Source organism: Panthera tigris, chromosome A1 (assembly GCF_018350195.1).
Source record: "Panthera tigris isolate Pti1 chromosome A1, P.tigris_Pti1_mat1.1, whole genome shotgun sequence".
NCBI lineage: Eukaryota > Metazoa > Chordata > Mammalia > Carnivora > Felidae > Panthera > Panthera tigris.
Window position 1 is genome coordinate 144,490,504 of NC_056660.1, and position 22,446 is coordinate 144,512,949.

Sequence of the window (22,446 nt, forward strand, 5' to 3'; positions counted from 1 at the left end):
AGACATTAAGCAATTAACTATGAAATTATATTTCTGAAAAAGACAAGGAAAGGCGACAAGGGAAACTCATAGTGACATATTATCAACAAGGAAATTTTTTTTTAGGAATTTACATAAGAAAGGTTGGATGGAGGAAGAAACTATCAAGGCTTTTCATTGTGGCTATAATATAAATTATGTCCCACACACAGAGATAGAATTCAGAGGACTAACTGGAATGAGTAGATTCAAAGTGGCTGACTAGCAAAGAAAAACCCATACAAAGCTGAGAAATATAAAAGGTAACAGTGATAAGGAAAAAACAACAAACCCAGAGACATTAATTAGCTTTGAAAACAGGCAAAGTAGGCTAGCTAGCTCACAACAGAGGTCATCCAGCAACTACCAATAAGCCTTCTACTGGAAGCAGAGCTCATACTGGTGGCAAACTTAAGTGAAAAAATTCCCCACATGCAAAGGAAGCAACTGAGACTTGAGATCAGGAAATTGGTGGAGGCTGAGGGTTTCACCAGCTTCACCCAGCAAGCTCTCACTGACGTTCACAGTAGTTTTATATGTTAACACAACTATCTCAAGAATATAAATTTTACATTTCAGATATTCCCAGGAGTGCCACACATGAAAAAAGAATATGTCAACTTGTCAATATTCAATCTTCCCTAAATCCTTAGGGGAATCTCTATAGAAGACCTTCACAAGGGTCTTCCTTAATAGGCAGCTACAAGTAATGCCATAGCAAATAGGACTGTAGCTTCCTTAACACATAAAAGCACTTGAGGCCACAGAAACTCTCATGTAAACTTCTAAGGCCATTTCTAATCTAGACATTGCTATAAACCCCTTACTTAAATCTTCCACTTAAAATACAATTGATATATAAAGAACACTAGATCTATGATTTTTCTCCGTTTTCCCTCAACTTTTTTAAAAAACATGAATATATCTTTGACTCAATTATATAATATCATCCTTTATTGAGTAAATGTTTTTCTACTGAAGCATCCTTGTTTATACATTAGGATCCAGATGAGGTCACCACAGGTTTCAAAACAAAGTATGAAAGTAACCTCCTGCCACAGAAATCCATAGGCTGTTTCCAGGTCATAAGCAGCAGCAATATGGGAAGTCTGCTCTGTGTCATCTTTAGCAGTAAGCAGTTGCAGGTCACTCAGCATCCTTTCTCCAGGACTACAGCCACCACTGCTCCTCCTTGCCCCCACAGTAACTCCCTACCTCATCCTCCAAGAGTTAAAACCAATCCCAAGAGAGAAGGGGGCAGATTACTATCTTCATCCAACAAACTCTGTTACTTTTTCTCAAAAGAAATGCCTTTCATAGACTCCTCAGTATCCACAAGGAGGGGAGGTGAAGGAAAAAGGTGTAGAACATGGCTTACCACAAAAACAATGGAACCACCATAGGAGCCCAACTTATTTCTACCCATCTTGATTAGAAGCTAGAATTGAGAGACAGTTAAGGAGACTCCAGAAGAGAGCTGGGCCCATGTTTTAAAACGTACCCAGGATTTGTTTTCATTAGGTATAGTGAGAGAGACTTGGAAAGAAGAGTTTATTATTATTATTATTATTATTATTCATAATTGATAATTCCCAGGAGGAGAGGACAAGCCACTTCATACAAGGCCACATGGGAAAGCACCAGTTTGGTCTGCACACAAGGAATGAGGGGGAAACATGGGCACAGCCTTTAATGTCATTTTCTCAGGAAAGGCAAGGAAGGATAGGGTAACTAGTTCTGGATTGGCTAATTTGAATAATCTCAGCAGGCTCTGGGGTGTAGGGACTGCCCCTTAGTTGACTGCTAGTTGCCCTGAGGTGTTGCTAGGGCAGGTGGCTCAGCCTGGGAGAAAGCAACAAAGCTGGCGTGTAGTGGCCCAGGACTCCTCGGTTTGCATATGAAAGGCACACCCCCGGGGGAGTGCTATCTATAGGAATCCCAACTACCTTTAGCAGTTAGCAAGCCCTGGGAGGGGCAACCCATCGCCAGCCTGCAAGATCCCAAGTTGCTAAAGCATCATAAAATACAGAAAATAAAATATCTATAGATATACATATAGATATGGTTAACAGCCCAGAATGTACTTCTGAGGTCAGAGTTCATCTAGATTGCATTTTTTAAATAAATGCCTGTTCTAAGCTCCAGAATTTCCTTGAACTAATGCACTTCTTCCTCGAAGCACCCCCAACCCATCTCTCCCTTATGTCACCACTAGCATGCACTAATGGAAAATATATCAAAGTAGTTACTCCAAATAGTCTTCCCTTGGTTTCAAACTGATTGTTTACATCACAATCTGAAATGTGTATTACAGTCCATCAAAATGATGGCATGGTCTTTGCTACAACTTGTGAAGAAGTCCTACTATTGTCGTTAGAATCATTCAGAACACTAAAGTTCCATGTACTAAAAAAGCATACATATTAAGCTTTTTGATCTAGACCTTTAGCTACTGTTGAGATGTTTGCATAAAATTTCAACAAAAGGAAGACAAAAATAATACCTCAGGATTTCAAAGACACCACTAATGTTTATCATCTTCTAGAAAAAAAGGCAAGAAAGTTGACTAGATAAATATCAAGACATCTCCCTCTCTCCTCTGCTGCTAAGCTTCTGAACAAGATTTTTGTCTTACTTTAAAAAGCCATCAGTCATGCTCTGTAAGAATTCATAATTTGGCTTTAACCATTGTTCAGTACAGATGTTTAACCATAGGAAAACTTCAATCTTTATACTGATTTAACTGGTTAGATGCATTTTGCTATTGAACTGTGATTTCACTGTTGAACACACTGCCTGATTATTCAACATAAAAGTAAAACTAGATCTGCTTACAACACACACAAGTAACATTAATTACCAGGGATTTGCTTTTTGCTATGTTTTTTTCACAATCACAGACATGCTTGCTAGGTAATATAATCGTCATGAAAAAAAAATATTAGGTAGAATACTAGTTTAGAAATAAAAGTAAGTGAGGAAAAAAAGCAACTAATCCAGTTTGGATGGGTACCATAAGAAAATAATGTGACTCCTACTTGATGGGATGGTTAGTCACAGCAACCAGCAACAGAACACGACAATCCAATCCCTACACTTCATCATAAGTCAGCTATTTAATCCTTCTAAAGGCCTTGAGAATCACAGTATCTAAAAAACATTTCCAAATATCTTTCTTAAGTTCTGGAGAACTCAGACAACTCAGACAAGCAAACAATGGAACTCTCTAATAGAGTGCAAGATCACAAATACGACATTTTGGTTTCCTAAACCAGTTCATCAATATCATCATAAGGAATCAAATACCTTAGTAAAACTTAAAATGAAAAATTGCCAAGATTCACTGATGAAAACTGGACAGTTGTTCCAACAAAATTGGACTCTATGCCCACAGATATCACTTCCTTTTTTAGGGTTTTTATATATTCCCTGCTGCTCTACCCCTACATTGATCCATCAGGGCATACTGATCCTTATTTACATTTATGGTCTGGGGCACCTGGGTAGGCCAATCGATTAAGCCTCTGACTCTTGATTTCAGCTTAGGTCATGATCTCACAGTTTGTGAGATCAAGCCCTGCTTTGGATTCTCTCTCCCTCTCTGCTCCTCCCCGCTCCTTCTCTCTTGCTCTCTCAAAATAAATAAATAAACTTTTAATTAATTAATTAACTACGGTCTCAACACACACACACACACACACACACACACACACACACACACACACACACAAATACCTCCCTTTCTTCAGTTATCAGCATAGCTGACACATTCAAGTATTCATCCAACAAATATTTACTGCACAAATACTAAATGCCAAGTACTATATTATTCATTGGAATTTTCAAAAAGACTTTACCAGGTATCAATAGAAAATAAAAGGGAAATAAACAACAAAAAATATATAAAATATCCTTGCTTACATTCTAATTAAGCATTAGGATCTTACTAGAGCTAGCAAATATCCATGACATGAAGGTCTTGTCAGAAATATTGCTAAGATAAATATATTACAGCACACCAAATCTGTAATTTAACTATACAGGTATATTGTGAGAGTTCCATGCTTTCCAGCTGAAGGTCATTTTTTTCCTCTTCTCTGTACAGTTTCATTCTCTTCACATCAAAGCCAAGAGCATAATTCTAATCCTTCCACTTAATTCTCATTTCCAAACTAGAAGACCTACCTTTCTCCTATTTAGTAACTATAACACTCTTTCACAAGAATGCAACACACTGCTGAAGAGAGGCAGTGGAGAAATGAGGAAAAGGGAGGCTGGAGGGTGGAAACAATGGGCTTTTATCAGCCAGTGGTGAACCTTTTAAAACACTAAAACTTGGAACAGCCTTAACAATAACTGCAGTAATGAGGCAGAGTCTGTGTATTATTCTTCAAGCAGTAATCATTTTAACTATACCAGAAACACAGAGATAATAGCTAGCAAATGATATCCTAAGATTTCTGTAACATAGAAACAACTCTAGGCACTAGTTACATGACCTTGAGCAGGTATTTTATTTCTTTAAACCTTTGTTTACTTATCATATGTTACTACGATGTACCTCACATGGCTGTTCTAAGTGTAAAGTATACCAGTGTAAGTGAAGGACCTGGTATGATGTGTGCTATGTGGTAGAAATACACAGTAGGTCTCTTCCCTTTAAGAAAGCATAAAAGTGCCAAATGGAAGAATGGACAAAAACTGTCACTCACCTACCTTCTCAAGTGCATATACAATTACAGTATCAAAAGTTTATTTACTTTTAAATGTTCAGCTCAAATGAATCCTTCCCCAGCATATCCAGCAAGTGTTTTCTTCCACCTTTGAAATCTCGTAACACTTTGCTAGTCCCTCTCTAATAGCATTGTGATTATATGGTTTTTTTAATCAAAAGTTTTTTTACTGTTCACTTGTTTCTGAGAGACAGACAGAGACAGAACACAAGTGGAGGAGGGACAGAGAGAGAGGGAGACAGAATTTGAAGCAGGCTTCAAGCTCTGAGCTGTGAGCACACAGCCGGACACAGGGCTTGAACTCATGAACCATGAGATCATAACCTGAGCTGCAGTGCTTAATCAACTGAGCCAACCAGGCACCCCAACATTGTGATTATTTGTACACAAATTTTATGTCCTCTATGTGAAAAATCAACTTAAAAATCAGAAACCCTTTATTACTTTTGCTAAATGAGGAAGTTTTTTTAAAATAAACTAAAACAAATCTCTTTTAACACTCACTCATTTAGAAAAAAAAGAACTATCCTGAATAACGGAAAGAAGGTTCATATGAGTTACAAATGAATAGTTAGCACCTTGTCTGAGATTACATTACTCCTACCCAAATTGTTACACACTGTTAGTAAGAGTTATATGTAACTCTGTGTGTGTGTGTGTGTGTGTGTGTGTGTGTGTGTGTGTGTGTACATAAATTTGTCCTTTAAGAAGGTTCTCAGTTTCCTGGAAGAGGAAAGATTCATAATGACCAGTTAATAGAAGGCTATCAATATGGTTGATTATTGTTCGTAATAGAATATAAAGGTTCATTTCCTTCAACCCCATTCTTCTTCAACTTATGGTCTCCATAAAAATATAGAGTGCTTTTATTCTATGTTCAGGCTGTGAGTATATCCAATTGTATGTATACAAAACACAGGTAAGTCAAAGTAAAAGTCTGACTCTGAAAACTGAAGGAATGAATAGCTTTAGATGCCCTTGTTTTCCAAATGGAAACCTGTACCCAAGTACAGGTATTATTTTTACTTTAACTAGTTTTTATTGAAACTAACATCTATTTCCCTGACATGCTAAATACAACATCAAGAGGGGCGCCTGGATGGCTCACTCAGTATAGCATGTGACTCTTGATCTCGGGGTTGTAAGTTTAGGCCTCACGTTGGCTGTAGATATTACTTAAAAAGAAAATAAAATATTAAAAAAATTATATATATATGTGTGTGTATGTATATTTATATATATATATATGTGTATACATATAAATACACTCCCCCCCCCACACACACACACGATCACCATGATTTATGAGCATCTATTATAAAGCTACATCTCACAGAAACCTGCTACAGACGCTATACCCCAGAGAGTTAAGTATTCCATACAGACTGTTGAACTGGATGCGGTATATGAGTCATTAGCATGGCATAGATAAGGCACAATATTGAGGAGCATTACAGGCGGCTGTTTGTCCTCTGGTCTTACCACATTCATTTTCCCAGAGCCAAGGAAGGGTTATGTATTTCTCCAACTCACTTTTCTTTCTCTATCTTTTCTGTTTCTCTGCTAAGAGTGCTACTTGCTGCCACTACCACAATTTCTATCACTGCTAATCCAAACACTTATCTCTGCTGCTTTCTTCCCTCCTATGCTGTCTACAATCAACTGCCCATCTGTAAGAATGCAAAAACTAGTCACTAAAAAACATAGTATACAAAGTACTATGAAAGTATACATTTATCTCAAAAAGCAACACTTACTTATAAAACATTCCAAGTAAATTTTAGAATAAATATGCTGAGGTCTTCAAATATATTACTGAAATTTTTATTACAGTTGCATTTGAGTTTATAGATTAATCTGGGGGAAATGACATCTTTGTTACATTAAGTCATCCCATGGTATTTCTCTCCTACTAGTTATGTCTTCTTTTACATCCTTTAATAGAGCTTTAAAATTCCTCTATAATAGTCTCATGCAATTTTTTTCAGTTTAGTTATTTGATTGTATTGGTTGCTATTGTTGTATACATTGCTAGGTCAATTGCTCCACTAGACTTTAGGACATAGTGCAAAGAGCCACTGTCATAAAAACATTGTGATACTAGACAGAAACGGACAAATGATCAATGAAATGTGAGAAAGAACTCATATATGGTAAGGGTGTACTACAAGTAAATAGGAAAAGTACAAAGTGCTTGTATTCTACAGGAAGAAAAATAAAATCAAACACGACACTTTACATGTTTACTTTTACACAAAAGTAAAGTCCTTAGGGATTAGAGACTCAAATGTAAAATACAACAAATATAAAATACAAATAATATAAAATATAACTGTAAAGCAAATAGAAGAAAACATAGGGGAATGTGTGATATCAGGATAGAAAAGGATTTCTTCAGACCACAACAACACGAATCACAATGTATTGATTTTCGTGTTGTGATAAGACAATTTAACCACTTGAAAGTTAAGGATTCCTGGGGTGCCTGGGTAGCTCAGTCAGTTAAGTGTCCAACATTGGCTCAGGTCACGATCTCACACTTCATGGGTTTGAGCCCTGCATTGGGTTCAGCCCTGATAGAATGGACCCTGCTTGGGATTCTCTCTCTGCCCTTCCCCCACTTGCATTTTCTCTCTCTCAAAAATAAATAAATAAACTTCAAAAAAAAAAAAAAAAGAGAAAATTAAGGATTCCTTACCAAAGGAGGACACCACAAACAAAATTAACAGACTATATTACAGTGTCTAAAATCAACAAGGTTAGTGTCTAGAATATTCAAGGAAATCCTGCTGAGTAGGGAAAATGGTAAAGGATATGAACAGTGAATTCACATTTATTCACCCAGCAAATATTTATTGAGCATCTACATTTTAAGGGCAAGAGTTACAGGTATATAAAACATAGATAAGATCCCATCCTTCAAAGGAAGGCACTTGAGCACTGGAAATACCTATAGAAATATACATAATAAGATTAATATATGATGTTTTTTATGATAAACAGTATAAAGAAAGATAAAGCAAAACAAAGATAGATGATGAAGAGTACTCCTTTAAATAAGATGGTCAAGGATATAATATTTAAGCAGAAATCCAAATAAAGTGGGTGAACAAAGTGAATAAGAAAAAAGAGTTTGGGGGTACCTGGGTGGCTCAGTCTTATTATGGGTCCGACTCTTGATTTTGGCTCAAATCATGGTCTCAGAGTCGTGAGATCGAGCCCCACATCAGCACAACTCGGCTCCTGCTGAGCATGGGGCCTTCTTAAGATTCTCTCTCTCACTTTCCTTCTATCCTTGCCCCGCCTCTTGCTCGCTCTTTCTCTCAAAAAAACAAAAACAAAACAAAAAACAAAAAAAACAAAAAACAAAAAACAAAAACCCCAAAGAAATGAAAAAGTAAGTAATGACATACCACTTTATAAATATCAGACCAGCAAAAATACAATGTGAGATAATATCAAGTATCAGTGGAAGTAGAGGGAAAGGGGAACTCTCATGAATTGTTAGTGAAAGTGTAAAGTGCTACAGCCATTCTGGAAAGCAAGCTGACAGCACTTAGTGAAATGAAGTATGTTCCACCCTGTGATCCAGAGATCTTTCTCTAGAAAATCAGAGTTCTCCCAGAAGTTCTTGTATGAAAGAAGACTTGTATGAAAATGGAAATCATAGAGTTGTTTGTGGTATCAGGAAATTAAAGGCAATCTAGGTTATCATCACCAGAGGAAGATATATATGGTAGATGTATACTCTGAAATAGCTACAGCAGGCACAAGTTATGAAATACATACAGACTTAAACATATTTTTCTAAAGTATTGAACACTGAAACACAGGGAAAAAATCTCTGATTTTCTTTGAAATAATATAGTATGTAGAGGTGAAGTTGTGGGGGTTGGGGAGGCAAAGGGAGGAGTAATTTGAAATATTTATTAAGTCAGATTAGCTATGAATTGCTAATTGCTAATGATGGATGATGGATACATGGGAGTTAGAGTACTTTCTGCACACTTGTATGAAGTTTTCCATCAAAAAGGCATTTTTAGAGGGTTAAGTGAAAATTGAAACAGATCTATACCAGAATATCACTAATATAAATTAAAAACACTTATGTGCACAAAACACCACATTTTTTTTAAAGACACAGACATACCCAAAAACATTAGTATGGATGTCTACGGAGACAAAGAATGAGAATAGAAATTGTGGATATATGAGAATTTTTTTTTCCTAAGGGGAGTGGGGGTAGGGGTATTACATTTTTTAATTTATTTTTTATTTTTTAGATGTTTTATTTTCAAGTAATCTCTGTACCCAACACGGGGCTTGAACTCACAACCCTGAGATCAAGAGTTGCACACTCCACCAATCAAGCCAGCCAGGCAACCCAAAAGCAAACTACTTTAAATAAAATAAAACAAAAGAAAGCCCTGTACTTGCCAAAGCTAATACTGTGCCATTATCTGAGAAATCTGATGAACTGAATTTGTTTCACCTGAGGTTTAAAAAGAAAACACCAGGGGTGCCTCAGTGGGTTGGACAACCGACTTTGGCTCTGGTCAGGATCTCATGGTTTGTGAGTTTGAGCTCCTCAATGGGTTCTGTGCTGACAGCTCAGAGCCTGGAGCCTGCTTTAATTCTGTCTCAGGCCCTCTTCTGCCCCTCCCCCCTTCGTGCTAGCGCAGGTGCCCAATCTCGCTCTCTCTCTCTCTCTCTCAAAAATAAACATTGAAAAAAAAAGAAAAGAAAACACTAAACAAATACAAATCTGAACTGAGAGAAGGGAGTAATTCTTCCCCATACCTAGGACCCAAAAGACAAAAGCAAAAGGCAAAAGGTTCAATTCCCATTTCACAGAGGACAAACGGAAGGACAGTGAGTGAAATAACATTGTAAGCTCATAAAATAACAAGTAGGAAAGGTGCAATTCAAGCCCAGGACCAGAAGTGCCACACTTCAGTCACTGTGCATCCAATGCTGCACTATTCTAATTTAAAACCTGCACACTACTAACAGATTGACCCTCCTAAAATATAACTTTATGCCACAACGCCACTGTTACTGGCATCTCCCCCCAAGTTAAATTCTGTATAGATTATATACTATCCCCAATGATCCTCACCCACTTTTTCAATATCCTACTTTTCTCCAATATAAGTCCTCTCTTCTAGCCACACTAGACCTCCTTACTTCTTTCAAAATACCCACAACACCTCCAAGCCCCTAAGAACTTTCTCCAAACTGAATACCTCTACTCTCCTCTATACGTATTTATATCCCATATATCCTAAAAGCTCTGGCACTGAGAACACTTTCACAACACTAATTGAGTGACTAAAGTCCCACAATTACTCCAAGAAGCTTCCCTGATGACTTCGGCAAACACCTTTCCCTTCTTTAATATCTTTTGCACTTACTCTCTGCGCCATTCAATTAACACCTATTACAGTAACACCTCATTTATCCAGCATCATTGGGAAAAGAAAGTGTTCATCAGAAGCAAATTTTCCAGACAACTTAATCATTAATTTAGGAAGCAGCAAAGTTGAGTAGTGTTGACTTTAGTTATAGATAGATGTAGGTTCAAATCTCAGTTCTGCCACTTACTAGCTAAGTGGCTTTGGGTAAGTGTCAACACTGTTTCATCACCTGTAAACAGGGGATATACTAACTTCACAAAATTGTTGTGGATTATTAAAGAAATCACACGAAAAAATCTGGTACAACCTTCTTTAAATAATGGCTACAAATTAACTCCAACTGCTATTGTGCACTAAAACAAAATAAATTCATCAAATATGTATACTTTGAGATTTTTATTAGAGGACAGTGAATGTAAATAAACCACCACTTAGAAACTCATTCATTTAACATTCATTCATCCAATATTTATCAATTCAGTAGAGGTACAGGATACAAAATCAATGTATAAAAATAATTTCTATACACTAACGATGAACTGTTAGAGAAACTTTTAAAAGTAATCCCACTTAGGGGTGACTGGCTGGCTCAGGTAGCAGAGAGTGTGACTTTTGATACCAGGGCTGTAAGTTCCAGCCCCACATTGGGTGTAGAAATTACTTAAAATCTTAAAAATAAATAAAAGTAATAATAATAGAATACCATCAAAAAGAATAAAATACATATGACTAAATTTAACCAAGAAGGTGAAAGATCTCTACAATGAAAACTATCACACATCACTCAAAAAACTGGTCACAAATAAATGCAAAGATATTCCATGTCCATGGATTGGATGAATCAATATTGCTAAACTGTCCAAACTACCCAAAGTGATCTAAGATTTTATGCAATCCAGGGGTGCCTGGGTGGCTCAGTCGGTTAAGCATCCAACTTCAGCTGAGGTCATGATCTCACAGTTTGTGAGTTCTAGCCCCACGTTGGGCTCTGTGCTGACAGCTCAGAGCCTGGAGCCTGCTTCGGATTCTGTGTCTCCCTTTCTCTCTGCCCCTACCCTGCTCATGCTCTGTCTCTCTCTATCAAAAATGAATCAACGTTAAAAAAAATTTAAGATTTTATGCAATCCCTATCAAAATTCAAATGATATTTTTCACAGAAATAGAAAAAAATAATCCTAAAATTTGTATGGAACCACAAAAGACCCTGAATAACCAAGGAATCCTAGGAGAGGAAGCATCATGCTTGCTGATTTCAAATTATATTATAAAACTATAGTAATCAAAACAGTATGGTATGGGAATAAAAACATATATATCAATGGAAGAGACTAGAGACACCAGAAATAAAGTCATGTACATATGGTCAATTAATTTACAACCAAGAAACCAAGATATAGAAGGGAAAAGGATAGTCTCTTCAATAAATGTTGCTGAGAAATCTAGATAGCCACATGTAAAGGAATGAAACTGGACCCTTATCTTACACCATACACAAAAAAATCAACTCAAAATGCATTAAAGACTTGAATTTAAGACCTGAAATCATAAAACTCCTAAAAGAAAACACAGTGGGTAAGCTTCTTGACAGCGATCTTGGAAGTAACTTTTTTGGATATGACACTAAAAGCAAAGGCAACAAAAGCAAAAACAAGCAAGTGGGACTACATCAAGCTAAAAAAAACTTCTGCAGAGTAAAGGAAACAATCAACAGAGTGAAAAGGCAACCTACAAAATGGTAGAAAATATTTGCAAGTCATATCCCTGATAAGGGATTAACTACTAAAATATGTAAGAAAATCCTAAAATTCAATAGCAAAAAAAAAAAACCCCAAGTAAACCAATTTAAAAATGGGGAAAGGACTGAAATAGACATTTCTCCCAAGAAGATATACAAATGATCAAGGGATATATGAAAAGGAATCCTAATCCTCAAAGAAATACAAATCAAAACTACAACGAGATATCACCACACACCTGTTAAAATAGTTATCAAAAAGACAAGAGATAAAATGTGTTGGTGAGGATGTACTATTGGTGGAAATATAAATTCACACAGCTACTAAAAAAAAAAAAAAAAAAAAAAAAAAAAAAAAACCCAAAAAAACAGAATGGAGATTTTCAAAAAAATTTAAAAACAGATTGAATTTTGACCCTTTTAATAAATGTATACCCTAAAAAAATTAAAAATAGAACTATCATATGATCCAGCAATCCCACTTCTGAACATATACCCGAAGAAAATAAAAAGAGGATCTTTATTTTTTATTTTTTTAAATCTTTTTAAAAATGTGTGTTTATTTTTGAGAGAGGGAGAAAGCACGCATTAGCACGGGAGGGGGGGTGCAGAGATTGAGGGAGACAGAGGATCCTCAGCGGGCTCTGCACTGACTGACAGCAGTGAGCCTGATGCAGGCTCAAATTCATGAATGGCAAGATCTTGACCTGAGCCAAAGTCAGACGCTTAATTGACAGAACCACCCAGGCACCCCCCCCTTTTTAAAGATTTTACTGTTAAATATTCTCTACACCCAACATGGAGCTCAAATTTATAATCCCAAAATCAAGAATCACATGCTCTATCAACTGAGCCAGTGAGGTGCCCCCAAAACAGGATCTTTAAGAGATCACCTGCACTCCCATATTCATGCAGCACTAACCACAATCGCCAAGATACTGAAACAACCTAAGTGTCTGTCAATAGATAAATGGATAAAGATCTATATACAATGGAATATTATTCAGCCATGAGAAAGGACATTCCACAGTTTACAACAACATGAACAGACACTGTAGACATCATGCTAAGTAAAGGAGGACAGAGAAAAACAAATGTTGTGTGATCTCACATGTAGAATCAAAACAAAAATAAAAACAAAAACAAACTCATAGGCACAGATAACAGATTGGCAGTTGCCAAAGGTGGAGGTTGGACTAAATGGGTGAAGGTGCTCGAAAGTTACAAATTTCCAATTATAAGATGAAAATGTTAGGAGGGGTTAAAATGGCAGAGAAGTGGGGGACTGGGCTTTCCTCATCCCTCAAACACAGCTATATTGAGGTCAGATCACTTGGAATACCCAGGAAATCGATCTGTGGAATGGAGAAAGGATCTCCACTGTTGGAGGGAGACAGCATGGCAGGTGTACAGTGTGTGGATGTGAGTTGGGGGAAAGGAAAACGGTGGTGCCACAGACAGGAGGGAACTCTTTTCATGGAGAAACAAAAGGGAGAGAGAGACAGAGGTTGAGAAAGTGTGGCATCCAGTTCACACAAGAGGAAATCTCTAGTGACCATGGAATTGGGAACAGGAGGTACTGAGTGCCACAGGGGTCTTTGTGTTGCAAAGAGCATTTGGAGCACAAACTCTGAGGTTTTAGAAGTGAGCAACTTTCTCTGGAAGGGAGCTGTGGTGCCTGGTCCCTGAGGTACAATCAGAGAGAGGCTTCCCCTTCCTGGAGTACTTTTAGAAAAGGGTATATTGCCTCCCTAATAAAAGACCCTGCAGGCACCAAAGGCCTTTCATCAATAGGGGACAGAGGCACACCCAGAAGGAATTTAACTTTGCTGCCTTTGGCGGTGCTACACTATTGATTCTGCAAACTATACAGGCATGGGACTGTTTTTCAGGTTCAGGGGGCTTCAGACAGCGTGGAGAGATTCTACTACAGTGGAGGGGGGCAGATCTATGCAGGGGCAGGTCCTTTAAGACATCAGGTTTTGAATCCCAGCCGCGTGCCAAAGAAAAAAGCAGGAGAGTTGTGGCACTGGGCAAGCTGACTGTCTTTGCCATTCTGTGATGGCTGCTAGAACAGTGAGAGCTGTGAGATCACGTGTCCAGGGATGAGAGATTGGGGTGGCACCATTTTCCCCCAAGACAAATACAGTATAACTTCAGAGAGCAACACAATGGCCCCCAATGGAGGTGGGACCTGCATACACCAAACCACACACCCCCACCTCCCCCATCACCCCACCCTCCCCCACCATGTGCCTGGCAACTGCTTATTTACTGGGACAAGACTTACTCTGAGCCAACACAGCAGATGTCTCCTCTAGAGGACTAGCACAGCCAGCACCCCCCCATGCACCAAGTGAACTGAAAATCGAGTGCTTCAAAATGATACCTGTAGTTCTGGTGAAAATAGGACAAGGGTTAATTCTTTTTTTTTTTCCTATTTTTTCTTTCTTCTTACTTTTTTCTTTTGGAATCAGGCTCATAGTTTCTTATTTGTTTTTTTCATTTCCTTTTCTCTCTCTCTCTCTCTCTCTCTCTCTCTTTGGACCAGGCCTTTTTATTCTTTTCTTTCTCTTTCTTTTTTCCCCTTTTCTTTGGAAAAACCGTAAGTTCTTGATTCTCTGTTTGGTTTTTCTTATTGTTGTTCCCTTCCCTGTTCTCTTTTTTTGGGTTCTTTCCCCCCTTTTTCCAGGCTTACTTCAAAAAAACGAATCAAAGCACACCTAGTTAAAGGTCCAAACAGTCCCCCCTGCAATCAAGGATGAGCTCTGCAGTAGACTGACTGGTGGGAAAGAGCAGTGAAAACACAACAGCAGAGTGCACACAGCATATACCAGAAACACTTCCTGAAGGGCCAGGCCCCGGACAGTGTATGACTCTCAGAAGTACACTCAGGTGCAGGGAACATAACGAGCTTTTAAAACATGTAAAAGACAGAAACTTAACCAAAAGGACCAGACAGAGGAATTCAATCCAAAAGAAAGGTCAAGAAGAAATCACAGCCAGGGACCTGCTCAACACAGATATAAGCAAAATATTTGAACAAGAATTTAGAACAACAGTAATATGACTAATAGCTGGGCTTGAAAAAAGCACAGAAGACATCAGACAACCCTTGCTACAGAGATCAAAGACCTAAAAACTAGTCAGGCTGAAATAAAAAAATGCTACAACTGAGAGGCAATACTGACTGGATATAGTCACAACAAGGGTTGAAGAAGCAGAGGAAAGAAAAGTGATACAGAAGATAACATTATGGAAAATAATGAAGCTGAAAAGAAGAGGGGGACGAAATTATTAGATCACAAGGGGGAGACTTAGAGAACTTAGTGATTCCATAAACAAAACAATATCCATATCATAGAAGTCCCAGAAGAGTGGGAAAAAGGGACAGAAAGTTTATTTGAACAAATTATAGCTGACAACTTCCCTAATCTGGGGAAGGAAACAGACATCCAAGTCCCAGAGGCACAGAGAACTCCCCTCAAAATCAACAAAAACAAGTCAGCACCATGACATATCATAACGAAACCTGCAAAATACAAAGAAAGAATTCAGAAAACAGCCAGGGACAAAAGGCCCTTAACCTACAAGAATAGACACATAAGGTTAGCAGTAGACCCATCCACTGAAACTTGGCAGGCCAGAAGGAAGTGGTAGAAAATATTCAATGTGCTGAATGGGAAAAAATATGCAGTCAAGAATTCTTTATCCAACAAGCCTGTCATTCAGAATAGATGGAGTTTCCCAGACAAACAAAAGCTAAAGGAGTCCATGACCATTAATCCAGCCCTGCAAGAAATTTTAAGGGGGACTCTGTGAGTGGAGAAAAATAAAAAGAAGAGCAAAGCAACAAAAACTACAAAGAATTAGAGAACATTACCAGAAACAACAGCTCTACAGGTAAGAATGGTAAATTCATCTTTCAACAATATTTCTTTTTTTTTTTTAAGCCAAGTATATTTATTTAATACATTCTAATCAAATAGTAACAGCAGTAAATAAACACTTTGAAACACAGGCAGGTATCCCCCTATCTCTGGAAGAAAATTAAGTCGAAGTATTCTACATGGTCACACAATTCAAGGACAACTTGGAAATTTCTAAAGCCATTTCCCAAAAGTCAATGGCAACAGGTTGGGATACAGCTACTTCAAAGGATAAAATGCCTGTATCTACATGGTTTTATTAACAGGGATTGAGTTGCATCTGTAGAGCACAACCTTCTTGTCTTTAGCCTTAAAGGAAAAAACAAAGTCTTTTCCATTTGCACCAGTTTGAAATATTTCTGAAATAAGGCTCCCTTAAAATGGATTACTATGGTACTCATTCACATGAGAGAGTTCATATATGTAGTAAAAAGTCAAATTCAGGATTTCGTGGTCACTTTTTTGACTGATTTGGTTAATTGCATAAAAAGAAGGATAAATACTCACAAGCAGTATCTGTTTAATGAAACACCTAGGTACATCCAGAACGCAAAAACAGAAAATGTCCTCAAGTAGACTCTGATCACCAGGCATGTGAAATTAAAGCTAAGCCTGCATCAGTTTGTTGCTTCTACTTCTTCAGTGGTCCTGCGTGGAGTTCTCTCTCTACTACCAGGGCCTGGGCCTTCCACCTAACAAACAGAAACCTGGGGAAGGCAAGGCATTCTGATAAAATGTTCCTTCAGCCTCCACTCGCGGCATTTTGCTTTCAACTTAAAAGGATCTGCTGGTCTTGGTCAGCCTTAGGAAGGGAAGCATCACTCAGGTGAAAACATTTGGGGAAACTTTAAATACCTAGCTACCTCCTCACACATTTAAATTAGATGGACTTCAGCTGTTTTTAGAATTCCGCATAGTTGTCCAGAGTAGTGACTCAAGTTTTGGTTCTTTTATTTTTTATTTTATTTATTTTTTTAACATAGCTGCATTCGGAGATACTTTATAGGAGGCATGTTTAGAAAAAGAGAAACACTTATACCTGGAATTTATATTCTTCCAAGTAATCTTTTAGTCTTGTTGGTAAAGGCAGTCCCCAGATGATACTGGTGCATCTCCATAAGGGAGAGTCTACAGAGATGCTGCAGAGGCAGGGCTGATGTGTAGAGCAGTTTGGTCAGATAACAGTGAACGTGTCGTTCGAGGGCGCTTCTGGGCCTGTCCGCTTATCCTTGCACATCTGAACATAGTAGTCGATCAGATTAACCACAGTGTCAAACTGTTTAAACTTGGACTTGAGACATATGATATACAGTCCAACCTGAATTTCCCATCTTGGTATTCGATTCGCAGATTAGTTGGTCCAGCTGATCTTTTAACAGATATTTTTAGTAGGTGGTCTGAATGAGAGCTATCTCTAATCAAGAAAGTTCTTTCTGGTGCCTTTTTAAATTTCTCCTTGGCTTCATTAACAGTCATACTTCCCCAGTACCAACCTGTTTGACTGAGTTCCTATAGAGCCTTCGCCAGACGTGCCGCCTCCGGGGACGGCTCTTCCGCGGACCCTGAGGTCCCACACTGGCTCTGCGTCCCTTCCACTCCATTCCCGGAGGACTCGAGGCACCGTAGGGTCATGGGAAAGGGGTCAGCGCAGCAAAAACAAGTAGCTGCCCATGCCGGGACCAGAGAGGGGCACGCGTCCTTCTTGGAAGTCAGTGAGAACCCCAAAACGAGTCTCTGGAGGGTATCCGAATTGGTGGAGGGGGAGGGGATGCGGAGCTTCTGGTTTTTCCTCCCCAGATCAAGGGTGGACGGATGGCAAAGTCCCCCGCAGGCGCGGTCACGCACAGTTTGCCTGCTCTGACTGCTGAAGTGGTGCCCTTACCTATGTACTCGGGTGGTGCTGGACAGCCAACCTCGGTGCCTGCAGTCCCAAGAGCTCTCCTCTTGGCGATTTCCCCCGCAGGGCTAGCGCCACAGGGAGGGAAAAACAGATCCCAAATTTCGATAACCATTTTTCTTTGAAATACTATTCTACTGCATCACTTCTCAAAAGCTTGAAAGGTCAATGGCCACTTTCAGTTGAAGCAGGGGCTCATCTTTCAACAATATTTCTGAATGTAAATGGACCAAATGCTCTAATCAAAAGACACAGGGTATCAGAATGGATTAAAAAACAAAATTCATCATGGATAAAGATGTGGTGTGTACACACACACACACACACACACACACACAATGGAGTATTACTCGGCAATCAAAAGGAATGACATCTTGCCATTTGCAACTACATGGATGGAACTGGAGGGTATTACGCTATGTGAAATTAGAGAAAGACAAATATCATATGACTTCACTCATATGAGGACTTTAAGACACAGAACAGATGATCATAAGGGAAGGGGAGCAAAAATAACATAAAAACAGGGAAGGGGACAAAACATAAGAGATTCTTAAATATGGAGAACAAACAGAGGGTTACTGGAGGGGTTATGGGAGGGGGTATGGGCTAAATGGGTAAGGGGCATTAAGAAATCTACTCCTGAAATCATTGTTGCACTATATGCTAACTAATTTGGATGTAAACTAAAAAAATAAAATTTAAAAAGAAAAAAAAAAACAAACAAAACCCACAAAATTCATCTATATGCTGCCTACAAGAGCCTCATTTTATATCTAAAGACACCTGCAGGTTGAAAATGAGGGGAGGGAGAACGATCTATCATGCTAATGGATGTCAAAAGAAAGCTGAAATAGCCATACTCATATCATACAGACTAGATTTTAAAACAGACTCTAATAAGAGAGGAAGAAGGGCATACATCATAATTAAGGGGTCTATCCATCAAGAAGAGCTAACAATTGTAAATATTTATGCCTCCAAATTGGAAACACCCAAATATGTAAAAGAATTAAAAACAAACATAAAGAAACTCATTGAGGGGCAGCTGGGTAGCTCAGTTGGTTAAGTGTGCAACTTCAGGTTAGGTCATGATCTCATGGTTTGTGAGCTTGAGCCCCATGTTGGGCTCTGTGCAGATAGCTCAGAGCCTGCAGCCTACTTGGGATTCTCTGTCTCCCTATCCCTGCCCTCCCCTGCTCACCCTCTGTCTCTCTCTGTCTCTGTCTCTCTCTTTCTCAAAAATAAACATTAAAAAAGAAAGAAAGAAAGAAAGAAAGAAAGAAAGAAAGAAAAAGAAAGAAAGAAAGAAAAAGAAACTAACTCACTGATAGTAATGCCATAACAGTAGGGGACATTAATACCCCACTTACAACAACAGATCATCTAAGCAGAATTTCCACAAGGAAACAATGGCTTTGAAAGACACACTGAATCAAGTGGACTTAAAAGATACATTCAGAACATTTCATCCTAAAGCAGAATATACATTCTTTTCGAGTGCACATGGAACAGTCTCCAGAACAGATCACATACTGGGTGACAAATTAGCCTTCAACAAGTACAAAAAGACAGATCCTACCATGCATATTTTCAGATCACAATGCTATGAAACTTAAAATCAATCACAAGAAAAAATTTGGAGAGCCCTCAAATACATGGAGGTTAAAGAACATCCTACTAAAGAATGAATGGGTTAACCAAGAAATTAAAGAAGAAATTAAAACAAAACAAAACATGGAAGCAAATGAAAATGAAAACACAACAGTCCAAACCCTTTGGGATACAGCAAAGGCAGTCCTAAGAGGAAAATGCATTGCAACTGAGGCCCATCTCAAGAAGCAAGAAAGGTCCCAAATACAAAACCTAACCTTACACCTAAAGGAACTAGAAAAAGAACAGCAAGTAAAGCTAACACCAGCAGAAGAGAATAAAACAAAGATTAGAGCAGAAATAAATGACATGGAAACAACAACAAAAACAGTAGAACAGATCAATGAAACTAAATGCTGGTTCTTCAAAAGAATAATCAAAATTGATAACCCCCTAGCCAGACTTCTCAAAAAGAAAAGAGAAAGGACCCAAATAGATAGTCATGAATGAAGAAGAGAGATAGCACAACCAACACCACAGAAATACAATCATAAAACAATACTATGAAAAATTATATGCCAACAAACTGGGCAATCTGGAATAAATGGACAAATTCCTAGAAACTCACACACTACCAAAACTGAAACAGGAAGAAATAGAAATTTTGAACAGACCTATAACCAGCAAAGAAATTGAATCAGTTATCAAAAATCTCCAAACAGATAAGAGTCCTGGACCAGATGGCTTCCCAGAGGCATTCTACCATTGATTTAAAGAAGAGTTAATACCTATTCTTCTCAAACTGTTGCAAAATTAGAAATGGAAGGAAAGCTTCTAAGCTCATTCTATGAAGTCAGCATCACCTTGATTCCAAAACCAAAGACCCCACTAAAAAGGAGAATTACAGGCCAATATCACTGATGAAACTGGATGCAAAATTTCTCAACAAGATACTAGCAAATTGAATCCCATAGTACGTTAAAAGAATTATTCACCAGGACCAAGTGGGATTTATTCCTGGGCTGCAGAGTTGGTTCAATATCCAAAAACCAATCAACGTGATACATCGCATTAATAAAAGAAAGGATAAGAACCATATAATCCTCTCAACAGATGCAGAAAAAGCATTTGACAAAGTACGGCATCCTTTCTTGATAAAAACCCTCAAGATAGTGGGAACAGAAGGAACATATATCAACATCATAAAGTCCAGGTAGGAAAGACCCATAGCTTATATCATCCTCAATGGGGAAAAATGAGAGCTTTGGCCTTAAGGTCAGGAACACGACAGGGATGTCCACTCTAAACACTGTTGTTCAAAATAGTACTGGAAGTCCTAGCCTCAGCAATCAGATAACAAAAAGAAATAAAAGACATATAATTTGGCAAGGAAGAAGTCAAACTTTCACTCTTTGCAGATGACACAATACTTGATGACGCGTAAGTCCCAAAAGACTCCACCAAAAATCTGCTAAAACTAATACATGAATTGAGTAAATTCATAGGATATAAAATCAACATACAGAAATTGGTTGCATTTCTATATACCAATAATTAAGCAGCAGAAAGAGAAATCAAGGAACTGATCCTATTTACAACTGCACCAAAAACCCTAAGATAACTAGTAATAAACCTAACCAAAGAGGTAAAAGATCTGAAAACTGAAAACTATAGAAAGCTTATAAAAGAAATTGAAGAGGGGCACCTGGATGGCTCAATCGGTTAAGCATCTGACTTCGGCTCAAGTCATGATTTCATGGTTCGTGAGTTTGAGCCCCATCTTGGGCTCTGTGCTGACAGCTCAGAGCCTGGAGCCTGCTTCAGATTCTGTGTCTCCCTCTCTCTCTCTGCCCCTCCCCACTCACACTGTGTCTGTCTGTCTCTCTCTCTCTCTCAAAAATAAATAAACATTAAAAAAAATTTTAAGAAACTACAGAAAACACAAAGAAAATGGAGAAACATTCCACGCTCATGAACTAGAAAATTAAATATTGTTAAAATGTCTATACTACCCGAAGTAATCTGTACATTCGATGCAATCCCAATCAAAATAGCACCAGCATTCTTCACAGAGCCAGAATAAACCATCTATAACTTATATGGAACCACAAAAGACCTCAAATATCCAAAGTAATGTTGAAAAGAAAACCAAGCTGGAGGCATCACAATTCTGGACTTCAAGTTGTATTACAAAGCTATAATCATCAAAACAGCATGGTACTGGTACAAAAACAGACACATAGATCAATGGAACAGAATACAGAACCCAGAAATGGACCCAGAACCTATATACCAAACTAATCTTCCACAAAGCAGGAAAGAATATCCAATAGAAAAAAGACGGTCTCTTCAGCAAATGATGCTGGGAGAACTGGACAGCAACATGCAGAAGAATGAAACTGAACACTTTCTTACCACCATACACAGAAATAAATTCAAAACGGATGAAAGACCTAAATGTCAGACAAGAAATCATCTAAATCCCACAGGAGAAAACAGACAGCAATCTCTTTGACCTCAGCCACAGCAACTTCTTACTAGACATATCTCCAGAGGCAAGGGAAACAAAAGCAAAAATGAACTACTGGGACCTCATCAAAATAAAAAGCTTCTGCACAGCGAAGGAAACAATCAGTAAAACTAAAAGGCAACTGATGGAATGGGAGAAGATATTTGCAAATGGCATATCAGAAAAAGGGTTGGGATCCAAAATCTATGAAGAACTTCTCAAACTCAACACCCAAAAAATAAATAATCCAGTGAAGAAATGGGCAGAAGACATGAATAGACACTTTTCCAAAGAAGACATCCAAATGGCTAAGAGACACATGAAAAGATGCTCAACACTCATCATCAGAGAAATACAAATCAAAATCACAATGAGATAGCACCTTATACCTGTTAAAAGGGCTAAAATGAACAACTCAGGACACAAGAGATGTTGGTAAGAATGCAGAGAATGGAGAACACTTTTGCACTGTTGGTGGGAATGAAGACTGGTACAGCCACTTTGGAAAACAGTATGCCGGTCCCTCAAAAAATTAAAAATAGAACTACTCCACGATCCAGAAATTGCACTACTAGGTATTTATCCAAAGGATACAAAAATGCTGATTTAAAGCGG

At 38.2% G+C, this 22,446-nt stretch overlaps 1 protein-coding gene and 1 pseudogene across 5 annotated transcripts in view; both read right to left on the reverse strand.

Moving 5' to 3' along the window:
* Positions 1 to 22,446, reverse strand: part of SSBP2 (single stranded DNA binding protein 2) — a 309,669-nt gene that overhangs the window by 262,471 nt on the left and 24,752 nt on the right. The window lies entirely within an intron of this gene.
* On the reverse strand, positions 16,565 to 17,464 carry LOC102973007 (annotated as a pseudogene).